The 10,107-nt window shown below is 38.7% G+C and overlaps 1 non-coding gene across 1 annotated transcript; it reads right to left on the reverse strand.

The window, feature by feature from the left end:
- Window positions 1-5,157: 5,157 nt before the first annotated feature.
- Window positions 5,158-5,321, reverse strand: LOC119528260. Its single transcript, XR_005215580.1, has one exon. It is a non-coding gene; the product is annotated as a U1 spliceosomal RNA (small nuclear RNA).
- Between the last annotated feature and the right edge of the window lie 4,786 nt (window positions 5,322-10,107).

Consider the following 10,107-nt stretch of genomic DNA (forward strand, 5'->3'; position numbering starts at 1 on the left):
AAACACTATAATTCACATATACAATTCCCATGAACAAGAACATTCTTTTATGCAATCCCATTAAACGCAGCTAAGAAGTACAAGAGATTCAACATTGATACAAAGCTTACATTCTATATTTCCTTTTTTTTTTTTTTTTTTTTCCTTATGTCTCAACTGTGTCCATTTGAGCCTCCTGTCCTCCATCCTCAGATCCCATCCAGGGTCATCTTTGGCATTCAATTGTCATCTATTTAGACTGTCTTTTTTTTTTTTTTTCCTCAATTGTGGAAACATATATACAGCCTAAATCTTCCCATTCCACCCACTCTTTTGCATTCCATTAGTGGGATTAATCACATTTAGAATGTTGTAATGTTATCTCTTTCCCATCATCCATTACTAGAAATTTCCCTTCACCTCAAACACCAACCCTACACTCATTTCTTAACTCCTCATTGCCCCTTCCCCCATTTCTCTTAACCCATACTCTACTTTTCATCTCTATGGTCATATTCTCTGATAATTTCTTTGTGTTTACTGTGGGGCTTAAAATTAACCTCTTAAATCCATAACAATCTTGTTTTTCTTTGATACCAACTTAACTTCAATAGGACACATAAACTATGTTCCTATACTCCTCCATTCCCCCACCTTTATATAGTTCTTGTCAAAAATTACATCTTTTGCATTGAGTTCAAAGCCACTGATTTGTCATTAGAGTTTGTGTATTTTATATCATGTAGGAAGTAAATAGTGGAGTTACAATTCAAAAATTAGTGACTTCCATTTGTATTCCATTGTGGTCAGAGATTGTGCTTTGAATATATTCATTTTTTTTTTTAATTTATTGAGGCTTGTTTTATGTCCCAGCATATGGTCCATTCTGGAGAAAGATCCATGATCACTAGAGAAAAATGAGTGTCCTGGTGATTTGGGATATAAGGTTCTATATATGTCTGATAAAATTCTCTATATCTCTTTCTCCTTTCTTTGTTTCTCTGTTGGTAGGGCTCCCTTTAGTATCTGAAGTAGGGCAGGTCTTTTATTGGCAAAGTCTCTCAGCATTTGTTTGTGAAAAATTTAAGCTCTCCTCAAATTTGAAGGAGAGTTTTGCTGGATAAAGTATTCTTGATTGGAAATTTTTCTCTCTCAGAATTTTAAATATGTCATGCCACTGCCTTCTCACCTCCATGGTGGTCTCTGAGTAGTCACTACTTAGTCTTATGTTGTTTCCTTTGTACGTGGTGAATTGCTTTTCTCTTGCTGCTTTCAGAACTTGCTCCTTCTCTTCAGTATCTGATACTCTGATCAGAATATGTCTTGGAGTGGGTTTATTTGGATTTATTCTATTTGGAGTTCACTGGGCATTTATGCTTTGTGTATTTATATTGTGTAGAGGGTTGGGGAAGTTTTCCCCAACAATTTCTTTGAATACTCTTTCTAGACCTTTACCCTTTTCTTCCCCTTCTGGGACACCAATGAGTCTTAAGTTTGGACATTTTATTTTATCTATCATATCCCTGAGATCCATTTTGATTTTTTCAATTTTTTTCTCCATTCTTTCTTTTGTTCTTTCATTTTCTGTTCTGTGGAATTCTAGGACACTGAGTCGTTGTTCAACTTCTTCTAATCTTGTATTATGAGTATCCAGAGTCTTTTTAATTTGGCCAACAGTTTCTTTTATTTCCATAAGATCTTCTATTTATTTATTTACTCTTGCAATTTCTTCTTTATGCTCTTCTAGGGTCTTCTTTATGTCCCTCATATCCTGTGCCATGGTCTTCTTCATGTCCTTTATATACTTTGCCATGTTTTCATTCCTCAATTGTAGTTCTTTGATTAATTGTGCCAAGTACTGTGTCTTGTCTGATATTTTGATTTGGGTGTTTGGAATTGGGTTCTCCATATCATCTGGTTTTATCATATGCTTTAAGATTTTCTGTTGTTTTTGGCCTTTTGGCATTTGCTTTGCTTGATAGGGTTCTTTCAATTTGTAAAAAAAAAAAAAAAAAAAAAAAATACCAATCTAATTTTTCAGAAATACAAGTTGGTGGCATACACTTTAACTAATCAGCAGATGGTATCTGTGAGTCACCTATACCCTTCAAGTCAGTTCTCAACTTTGTCCTTGTGATGTGTGGGGAAACGATTCTTGTGGGGTTCAGTTGGTGAACTCAGTTTGGGTGCATTGCTGGAGCCGTCTGCCCTGAATGTGGGGCGTGTGTCTGGGTGGATAGGGAGGAAGGGCAGCTTTAATATTCAAACCCCCCAGGAATTCCTGGAGATTCAAGGCCACTGCAAGAGTCTAAGCCTTCATTTCAGTTCTGTCCCAGACCCTCTCTGTCGCTGACTCACAAACCACCAGCATTGATGTAGCATCCCTGGGTTTTCTGAGCAGGCCCCCTTCTCAGCTGTGATCTTCCAGGACCTCTGCTGAGGGAAGGCTGTGCTATGTCACAAGTGCACGCCATCCCTCAAGGGAAGCCCCGGGCCACTGGGCTGTGCAGGGGTGCTCGCAGCCTGATGCAAAGATGGCTGAATGAGGGGTCTCAACCCCCCCGTCCTCACACAGTTCCTCTTCCCAGTTCCAGGACAACTGGAGCAGCTCTGGGCTGTGAGCACAGCCCCAAGCAGGAGTGTCTCCAGCCCACTGGGGAGCCAGCTGCAAGCAGCGGGGTTTCTTTCTCCTTCTGGCTCTCCCCTCCACTCCTCTGGCCCTGAGGGAAGCTGCAGTGGGCTGTCCTCCATGCCAGACATTGAGACGCCGGCTCAGCCTGCTCCTGCCATGCTTCACTGAGTGGTTCCCACTGTCGCAACTGCAGCCGCTTCTGGGTTTTTCCCTTTTTTTTTTTTTTTAAGGAACCAGTCCATCTCCAAACACTAACCCCTGGCTTCCCCATGCTGCAGCATGTCTGTGGGTCTTTCAGCTGGCTTACTCTCTCATTTCAGAATGCAGACTCCCAGTTTCATGAAGTGTACAGCCTCTGTGGTTCTAGCAGACCTTGTCAAGCTGGTGCATCACTGAAACCAGTATTCTGGGTCACCTTCTGGTTTTTATCTAGTATTTTTAATGCAGGTGTTTTTTTTGCCATGTCTCAGCAAGCTGCCATCTTAGGTTCTCCCTGCATCCACTTTTAAAGGGTAAATTTAGGAGACAGTAGAAGACGGCAGCATAGAGAGGAGTGGAGGCTAGTTTGTCCCCCTGGAACAACTAATAAGCAACCAGGAACAGCTAGCAAATAATCTGGAATAACTGTGAGGGGACAAACATGACTTTCCACTCATCATACAACAACCTAAGTTGGGAGGAATGTCCAAGATTGCAGCATAAAATCTGCAAGTAAAAACTGTGGATCTAAGCCAGGAGCCCCCTCCCCCCACAGCCTGAACTGCAAAGCCTCACAGTGCTAGAGAGCAGCACTCTTCCAGCAAGCGAATATAGCTCAGCTGAGCTCCAGCTGGGGTTTTAATTAACAAATGTGGACTGTTCAATACAAGCTATGAATCCCCAACAAGCAGACAGAGGTTTTTGGTGTTGACTGACTTTGGAGAGCCAGAGGGTGGCTGTGGACCGGCCCTGAAGGGGGATTTCTGTCCCTTTTTGACTCAGTGGAGAAAGCCTCAGCCATTTTCAGTTCCCAGCAGTCTGACGCAGACAAAGGTAGAGATAACACACAGAGAGACTACTCAAATGTAAATGACCTCTCCCTAGGGGGTGTATCTTCCCTAAGAGGAAGAGGGCGGTGCCAAGCTCTACTACCCACCTTCTATTCAGAACCAGACCCAAGAGCCTCAGGGAAAACAGCCACAGGCCACACCTCCTTACACTAGTCTGGAGCTACAGGCTGACAGGCACCACCTGCTGGGCAGAAAAATACAGTGACTTGAGACCTCACAGAGTATACCAATCTTCTAAGATACCCTCAGGGAAACCAGATACTATTTCCTCCTTCCAAGACCTGAGCCCATTCTGGTCTGGGAAAACCTGATTGGGGTAACCAAGGAAACCAGATGCCTAGACAACAGAAAACTACAACCTACACTAAGAAAAAACAAGTTATGGCCCAATCAAAGGAACACATACACTTCAGCTGAGATACAGGAATTGAAACAACTTATGCTGAATCAGTTCAAAAAGTTTAGGGAAGATATGGCAAAAGAGATGCAGTATATAATGAAAACACTGGGCATACATAAGGTAGAAATCAAAAGTTCAAAAAAGCAACTGGCAGAATCTATGCAAATGAAAGGCACAACACAAGAAATGAAAGACACAATGGAGACATACAGCAGCAGATCTCAAGAGGCAGAAGAAAACACTCAGGAACTGGAGAACAAGGCACCTGAAAGCATACACACAAAAGAACACATAAAGAAAAGAATGGAAAAATATGATCAACGTCTCTGGGAACTTAAGGATAAAATGAAATGCAGGAATGTACATGTCATTCGTGTCCCAGAAGGAGAAGAGAAGGGGAAAGGGGTAGAAGCAATAATAGAGGAAATAATCAATGAAAATTTCCCATCTCTTATGAAAGACATAAAGTTACGGATCTAAGAAGCTCAGCATAACCCAAACAGAATAGATCTGAATAGGCCTACTCCAAGACACTTAATAATCAGATTATCAAACATTAAAGATAAAGAGAGAATCCTGAAAGCAGCAAGAGAAAAGTGATCCATCACATACAAATGAAGCTTGATAAGAGTATATGCAGATTTCTCAATAGAAACCATGGAGGCAAGAAGGAAGTGGGGTGATATAGTTAAGATGCTGAAAGAGGAAAACCACCAACCAAGAATCCTATATCCAGCAAGACTGTCCTTCAAATATAAGGGAGAGCGTAAAATATTTTCTGACAAGCAGACAATGACAGTTTGTGAACAAGATACCTGTTTTACAGGAAACACTAAAGGAAGCCCTGCAGACAGAAAGGAAAAGACAGGAATGAGAGGTTTGGAAAACAATTTTGGTAGATAGTAGCACAACAATGTAAGTACACTGAACCAAGATGACTGTGAACATGGTTGAAAGAGGAAGGTTAGGACTATGTGGGTCACTAGAATGAAAGAGGAAAGATAAAGACTGGGACTGTATAACTCAGTGAAACCTAGGGTGCTCAATGATTGTAGCAAAAGATACAAATATGTTTTTTTTGTTTGTTTTTTGTTTTTTAGGGGAGAGCATGAACACAGTCCCCCACTACCACAAATTATGCAGTTGAGTTTCCCACATTTGGGGAAATCTCAGGAGTCAGCACATCCGGAGTGCAATGGATAAGCCTTGCCCTGAAAAAACCACCTTTGTGATCATGGTGTCTCTCCTGCCAGGTAAGTATAGTATAAATATGTTTTTACGTGAGGTAGAACAAATGAGTGTCAACATTGCAAGGTGTTAAAAATAGGGTGGCAAAATAGGGTGGCAAAAATACAATCAATGAAAACTAGAGACTATAATTAACAAAATCATTGTATAATGCTTCCTTTAATATAACAAAGGCTATATACCAAAGCTAAATGCATATGACGGGGGGACATAGGAGAAGGGTATGGGACTCCTGGCATTGGTGATGTTGTTTGACTTTTTATTCTACTCTAGTTTAATGCTATCTTTCCTTTTGTTGTTTCTATCTGTCATGTTTCTCTCTCTCTCTCTCTCTGTCACTCTCTCTCTTTTTCTTTTTCTTTTGTCCCTCTACCTTCTTTAACTCTTCCTCCTTCTCTGTGGAAGAAATGGAGATGTCCTTATATAGATAGTGGCAATGATGTTGAATACATAAATGCATGACTATACAGGGAACCAATGATTGTTTACTTAGAACAGAAGGTATGGTGTATGAACAAAACAATCTTAAAAAATGGGTTGATGAAGAAATCTTGAGGGCACTATACTGAGTGAAATAAGACAGACACATAAGGACAAATATTGCGGGGTCTCACTGATATGAACTAATTATGATATGTAAACTCATTGACATGAAATATAAGTTAACAGGATAGAGAATGAAGCTAAAGAATGGAGAGTGGTTGCTTATTAAGAGAAGAATGTTCAACTAGGGTGAACTTAAAAGTTTGGAAATGGACAGAGGTGATGGTAGCACATTGTGAGAATAACTAACAGTGCTGAATGGTGTGTGAAGGTAGTGGAAAGGGGAAGCTCAGAATCACATATGTTACCAGAAGGAAAGTTGGAGGTTGAAAGATGGGAATGCATAAAACAGTGAATCTTGTGGTGGACAATGTCCATGATTAACTGTACAAATATTAGAAATTTATAACAAATGTATGTCCCTATAACTAGAAGTTAATAATAGAGAGGCATGTAGGAAAAAAAGATATACCTATTGAAAACTATACTACAGTTAGTAGTATTTTAACATTCTTTCATCAACAGTAACAAGTGTACTATACCAAAAATATGAATCAATAATGGAGGGGGTGTGGTTAGGGGTATGGGAGGATCTGAGTTTCCTTTTGTTGTCTTCATTTCTTTTCTGGAGTAATGAAAATGTTCTAAAAATTGAAAAAAAAAATAATTGTGGTGATGGATGTACAGCTGTATAATGGTACCAGGGGTAACTGATTGTACACTTTGTATCTTTGGATAATTGTATGGTATGTGAACAATCTCAATAAAAAATAATTTTAAAAAGGTAAATTTAGAAGGGAAAAAATTGGAGGCAGCACTGTTTCCAACATGATGAAAACTATATATCCTGAAAACATTCCTGATTAAAACAACCAAAATGTTAGATAGAATATAAAAGACTTTTTAAAAAATGTGTTGTTGAGCAGGCATGAATTAAAGTATGCATACAACTGAAAACAAAGGACCCCTGGAGTGGAATGGGTTCAACATGTGACTTTTGCCCTGAGAGTTTCTGTGACACCTTGGAAATCTTAAGCTTCATCTTTGACAGATGCAGTCTGAGTAGCAAACAGGACATAAATCCAAGATGGTCCAAGATGGAAGATGCATGCATTGAGATGGGATCCCAAACATCTCTGCCTTCAATGTAAGAGTGCAATTGAAATAAAATATGCTGTACAACAGTGGTCAACAAAGAGACTTTCCTGCCCTAATCCTGGTTCTGGATGGAAGAAAACCAAAATTTACCCTGAGAGTTTGTAAATACAAGTTAGCTGTCATAGAAGATAATGGTTCAAATCATTGGTACCTTTATGATCCTAATAAACAGAAATGGATACTTTAATTTAATAAAAAGAGATCCAGGATTGGTAGTGCCAACAGGAAACTTCCAGGTACAAATATAAATCCTCTCTCAGGAATTAAATTTGAACTTGGTCCTTGGAATTGAATAGTATTGAATCTTAACTATAAGGAAGATAGGACATTCACAGTAAAAAAAAAATAAAATCATAAAATGTACTTAAAAAGAAAACACTATGAATGAGAATCATGAGAACATGAGAAATAATGGAAATCAGAATTACAAGACTTTCAGAAATTGATAGTCATAAACAGAATATAAAATAATATTGATATGTTTAAATAAATAAAAGCATGAAAATATGATCAGCAAATGAGATTAAAAGAATGACCAAACATATTTGAGAAACCTGAAAGAGAATGTCTATAAATGAAAAATACAATTTTTTACATTACAGGAATCAATGGATGGATTAAGCAGTAGAATATGTACCCCATTCTCCATTGAAGAGAAAATTGTGAACTGGAAGATAGATACAAAGAAACTATCCAGAATATACTCAAGAGGAATAAAGAAATAGAAAATATGGACAAAGTGTGGCTGACACACAAATGGGAAGACTTATAATATGTCTAATCAATGTTTCAGATAGATTTAATAAAGAAAATGGGTAAGGTTCAAAAATCAAAGGGATAATGGCTGAGAAATTCCCAGAATTGATGAAGAAAGCTCAAAAAATCCCAAGCAGGGAATTATAAAGTCATCACACCTAGAAAAATCAGAATGAAACAGTACCATACAAAGTAAAAGAGAAGAACTTAAATGCAGACATAGAAAAATGAAAGAAAATTAAAATGACAGCTCTTTTACAAAGAAAGAAAGCAATTAAATTGATGGCTAACTTCTCTGTATCACCATCTTGTGCAACTCTTCAGATTTTCTTGGTCATAATTTTTATTCCAGACATAGATGTACCAACCAGTTCTATGTAGACTTCAACCAGCTTCACACAGCTTCAGTCTGACAGCCCTGTGCCTCTCACTTCTTGCCCTGAGGATTCCCATACATACTCAACTCAGGATTATCAAGTAATTAATGCCCCAGAAGATAACACAACTCTTGACCAAAAGGAGCTGCAAACCAGTGGATAATGCTTCCATCTTTCTTCCCCAAAGCAACCACTCTGAAATTCATTTAACAATGCTTATCATATGGACCTAAAATATTGAGGACCCAGTCATCTCTACTGGTGGACAACTCAACAAACTGTCTTAATATTGACTCTCCCTTCTTCCCTGTTTCACTTCAACATCTCTCAGCTAACACACTGACAAATAAATAATTTACTCTTGACTTTTTGTCTCAGTCTTTGCTTTCTGGGAAACCCAGGTTAAGACAAATATATAAAACAATGATAATGACTAATTTCTTGGAGGTGGAGGAATCAAGGAAAAATGTAGGTCAAAGATACTTCAAAACAACAGCGTATAGGTGAAGTCATCAACATGGCAACATAAGACATCCCTTGGAAGGTCTTCCATCAGAATCAGCTAACAAAAGGACAAATCAACTTGCTTAGAACTTTCGAGGATGATAGAGGCTGGAGAATGACTCCACAAATGCTAAATGGAAGAAAAGGAAGAATAATCTACAAGAGCAGGTAGGAAATTTTCATTCCAGACATGCCAGTCTGTACCCCTCTCCCTCATTTGGTCCCACGCAGCTTGAGTTGCACAGATGCGCCAGGACCCATCTCCCCCCTACCATGGACACAGAATATAGAGTCATCACAGCAGCAAGTTCAAACCCCGACAATATCCAAACACAGGGACCAAGTCCATAGAGATGCAGAGCAGAACACAAGCCGCTAAACTGTGCTGCCTACAAAACGGACCCTGGGGGATGGGGAGATACAATGGCAGAACTGTTGGCAAGAGGTGCACTTATTAAAGCCAGTTTCTATTGGCTGGACTACCTAAATGCAAAACAGACTTTTCTAGAATGAACCACCTTTTCTGGATTGACCCACCTGGTTCCCTAACAGGGAAGAAACTGGAGGCAGAAAATCCTCACAGAAAAAAAGGAAGTGGTGCTGAACTGAACTATTGTAAGACAGGATGGTCAGAGAACTCATAGATGTAAGGAAAATGGGGCACTGAGTGAAGGGTAAAATTTAAACAAATCATAGGAGCTTGGGAAAAAATTCTGCACACACACAAAAAATATATAGAACAGAACAGGAGAAAGGAATCTTTCTCCTGGAGATGAAACAGTTGCACAAAAAGTGCAGTCTTAAATTTGTATCACATTCCCAGGGCAAGAATCAGAGGCAGAAGAGCTGAGAAAATCTGAACAGTTAAGTGTGGGCTATTTTAAAGAGGAGGCTTAATCCAAAGCCAATTAACAATAAAACCCTAGACAAGAGTGAAAAACTAACCTACAGAGTTACCTCATCAAGTTAATCAAATGCCTAAATATCAGCAAAAAATTACAAGCCATACTAAGAAACAGGAAGATATGGCTCAGTCAAGGGAACAAATTAAAACTTTAAAGGCACAGAATTTGGAACAACTAATCAAAAATTTCAAACAAATCTCATAAATCAATTCAAGGAGAAAAAGGAAAATATGAATAAAGAGATCAAGGATATTAAGAAAATAATGTGTGAGTACAAAGAAGAATTTGAATATAAAAAGAAACATAACAGAAATTATGGGGAAAGTCACAATAGTAGAGATTAAAAATACACCTGAAGCATACGACAGCAGCTTTGAACAAGCAGAAGAAAGAATCAGCAAATTAGAAGATGGGAGACTAGAAATCATACAGACAGAATAAATAGAGAAAAAAATAGAAGAAGTTGAGCACCATCTCAGGTATCTGAGTGATAGCTTGAAGTGCACAAGCATATGCATCACGATTATCCCAGAAAGAGAAAAGAAGGGAAAAGGGA

This window comes from Choloepus didactylus, chromosome 2, assembly GCF_015220235.1.
Source record: "Choloepus didactylus isolate mChoDid1 chromosome 2, mChoDid1.pri, whole genome shotgun sequence".
Lineage (NCBI taxonomy): Eukaryota > Metazoa > Chordata > Mammalia > Pilosa > Megalonychidae > Choloepus > Choloepus didactylus.